We start from the raw sequence: 4,286 nt of genomic DNA on the forward strand, positions 1-4,286 counted from the left end.
AATACTAGCGCTTCACAAAACATAGGTTCACATAGAGCAAAATAACATATTAAAAACCCAGATTAGTGTATCGGTATCACATATTAGCGCACTAATAGGACAACGTAGTGCATACATAGTACAAATTAGCGCATTGAGTGAACAAATTAGTGCTTTGATACCCTATTCTAGTGCATATGTGCATTTTCACCACAAACAGAGAGTAAACTACAATTTTTCACATAAAACTAAACATAGTTTTAGACACCCTTTGCAGAGTGCTTCCCAAGTCATTACCATCAAACCAATTTGAAACTAGACAAAATAGGTTTTTACAAGTACATGCATTTTAACAAAGTTTATGATCCAACATCCTAAGTACATAGTTGACATATCGATTATTTGACTCTTCAACATAGTTTCTTTATTAGGATTTATCATCCTTCATCGTGAAACTGAACTTTAGATTATATTGACCTTGTCTTCTTAACAGGATAAGATATTTCCTATTGGACTTGGTCAAATTACGTCAAAATTTGCACTCTAACACTGATCAAAAGCTTAAAAATCTTAATTACTTGTATGTCGGTTTTGACTAGGAATCAGGAAAAGAAACTAAGAAAACAAAAAAAAAGACATAAAGCTACAATTGAAGAAGAAGTTCCTTTTAAATCACACAATCAAGATGATGATGAAGAAGAAATATCAGAAGAAACAATTAAGGAAGCACAACAAGATCCTAGATTTGGAAAATTCATGGGAAAGGTGTTAGAGTTTGATAAGGAGAAGTATTTTCTGATGTTGGCAAATCTGGGCATGAAGTTGCCTCAAGAATTTGATGTAAAACACTTAAAATAAACTGTAAAGACAAGTTAAGCACAAAACAACACAACTCGAACAATTGAAACTTGAACACCTGGTGATAAAAACAAAGACGGTAGAAACAGTGAAACAAGAAATCATGTGGACAATCCCCTCTTGGCACTAACACAACAAATACAAACCCTCCAACCAAAAATCCAAGATATGTAAAGAGGGAAAACCAAAAGGTATTCATTGGAGGATATTTTTCCATACCCGTTTGATAGGAGTTTGAATATGATAACCTTTCCACCTAACTGTGAAATTCTGAAATACGACAAGTATAGTGGGTGTTGTCATGGGGATTTGCACCTGGTACAAACGTGAAATGTCTGCAATCCCATGAAACATAGAACTACTCTCAGGATGTGGGTATCCTATTGTGGGAGTAGACCTTCAGATTATAGGCCAACTTCCTTTTTTATCACCTAAAACTAAATGAAAACTAACTTGAGAAAAGGGATAGAAAAATATGCAGAAAATGAAACTACTGCTTAAAAGGTGATACACCAATGACTGAAAATAACTTGCTTTGACAATGAACTCACAAAAATCCAACAATGAAACTAAATAGCTCACAACTCAACACTGTATACTTTGCATAAATGTCTCATGTGAAAGGTTTAAGTCTTTCTTATATTTGTATGAGGGAAAACAATACAAATTTCACAATTTCATTTATCAAATTGCATAACACAATCAATGATCTGCACTATAGCATGCTACACCATGAACTCAACATCGAAGGAAACAAGATAAAATGAAGGATTATTGAATAACAATCACAACTATTTCATCAAAATCATTTGTTAGCATTTGCATGAAGATTGCATTAATGATATGTTATGTTGTCATTGATGTCAATTGAACTGGTAATGATATTGTTGATATTGTTGTAATATTGTTATTGTAACCGGTAGGAAGAATTTGTGAGGAGAACCAGTAACCGGTGTAATGGTGTAAACCTTATCTATTGTTGTAACTGGTAAACCCTACCAGTTGTATTTGTTAAACCCTAACCGATTAAGATTGTTGAATTGGCTATGTTGGTTTATGATCTGATGTTGAGTAGTAATGATGGTCGCATGTATGGTCATTGTATGAAGACAAGTTCAAAATTTTTTGGCGTGTTCTTTGACTAGGGAATCAAGAAATGTATTGCATCTAATGCAAAGTGTGTGATGAGTTACTGAGCTCGATGAAGCAGTAATCAAGGAGCGGTTGAGGTTTTCTTGATTGATGTGTAGAGATTGCTATGTAATCCAACGGTCATACTTGAACCGACTTGTTTGTAATCTCTATGAGAGAATTATGTTTTTTTTGTGTTACCAACCTAATTGATTTGTTTATAAGGTCGATGAAGTTGTCTACTTGAAGGTGTTGGCAGAGATCAGTTGAGTGTGTGGTTGTCGAACCGGATGATGAGTCTTCAGTTTGAGTAAAGGCAGATAGGAGCTTAAAAGGATCCGATCAAGCAAGTGTTGTGCTATTCAGACATATCACCAAACTCTTGTTGTTTTCTAACAATTATAGCAGAATTGAAATCCCCTAACCGAGTAAGCTCTAACAAGCTTGGTTACTTATGAAATCCTCTAACAAGGTAGTCCATTAGCTTGGATTTTCAAATCCTCTACTGAGGTTACTCCTTACTAGGTATTGCTTCTAACAAGGCATTTGTAGTCAATCCCTTAACCGGGTGATTCCTAACAGGATCAGTTCTTAACAGGACTTTTGTAAAGCTTTAATAGGCTTGGCTCCTAACAGGGCGAACTTCAGAAGAGTTCAGATATTATCTTGTGAGTCTCATATGATTGTGGTTTTTACCTATTTGGGTTTCCACGTCAAAAATACTTGTGTCATATGGTGAATGTTTTTGTGGTTATGATCTTATGGTTGATTTGATTAACTACTTAACTATTTTTGATAAGGCATGATAACCGAAAGCTTTGAGAAATGAAGTATGTTGGCATATGATAAAACATTTAGATGTTTACAAGTTTAATGATGTCTACTGTTAAGTTGTTGTAACAGTCAACCGGTTTTTTTATGAGTTTTCATCTTGACAGTGGTATTTCATTGATAAGTTTACTTTGTGTGATTGAGATAGAGATTGGGAAAGTTTGTATCAATTATTCTATTTACTAATTCAGCCCCCCCCCCTCTCTCAATAATCTACTGGATACTTATTCTTTCATCATACCATCAACATTCACATACAATACTTAGAACACAGATATAAGAGAAGGAACCAAATTTTTATTGAAAAGGAGTCTTTTTCATTACAAAAACTAAATACTGCTCATGAAAATCTGAAAATACTCATAAGGAATGAGTTACAGAAGTGTGAATGCCTATTGCCACAACAGGTCTCCAAAATCAGAACTAGAGAAAAAACTGAGTGTAAAAGAATGACATGTAATAAGGCCTCAAAAATTCAAAATTTTAATTTTGGCTCCAAAATGATGTGTCGTCAAAACCTCCAATCCCTTCCTCAAATCATGCATGAGACTGAAAGAGAACACTGCAAAACTGCATCAAGAGTTGTCAAATTGAACTCAACTCCTTGAGGTCAAATGCAACTAAAAATCCCATCAAAATAGGGATGTAACAGAGAAAAACAAGTAGTTAAGTGCCTCAAAACACTCCTTGACTCAACCCTCACCTACTTGGACTCTCTAACGGAAACTAGACCGCCCATTAGGTGGCCAAATCACCTAATTGTGCTCCCATGTTTGCAAAGAACACCAAAGATAACTAAACCTTCTCCTTAATTATCTCATACAACACCTAATAAGACTCTAGTTTACATTTCAAAATATCATTTTCTTGAAGTGATTTATAATTATCACTTAAACAAAGATTCACAATTTCAAAACATAATGCAAAATAAAAGAGTTTAATTTAAAAATAGGCATGCCTATTAGACCTAGAAATCATAAGTGTTAATCAAACAATTAAAAAGAAATGTGACAACACATTGAGGGCCGCAACATAAAATTTAAAAGAAATTTTTTAAACATAAAGGAAAACATGCATTTGTACTTATCGGGCTTCTCATTAGGGTTTCAACCCTAAAACACAAAGGAAAGATGAAACATATCACATCTTTTCATTATTTGTTGTTTTGGCTTCTTTGGGCGCTGCCATTTTGAACTAGGGTTTTCAAATTTGAACCCTCCATTTGGGTGTTGAGACTGATGATTTGACGAATATCTTTGTAGGAATTTGCGAGGTATGCTATCTCAGACCCAGATCTTCTACCTCCTTCTACTAATATTGTTGTTCTATGTGTATGATTTTCTCTATGACTTGAGTTTGATATAGAAATGGCTTCACTATGTTTGCATCTCATTGCTCCTGATTGTTATAAGCTACTTTAAATCTTAGTTTTGTACTCATGGATGTTACTCTAATCAAAGAAGTGACTGTCATTTCTCTGTGACTCT

Source organism: Cryptomeria japonica, chromosome 6 (genome assembly GCF_030272615.1).
Source record: "Cryptomeria japonica chromosome 6, Sugi_1.0, whole genome shotgun sequence".
Lineage (NCBI taxonomy): Eukaryota > Viridiplantae > Streptophyta > Pinopsida > Cupressales > Cupressaceae > Cryptomeria > Cryptomeria japonica.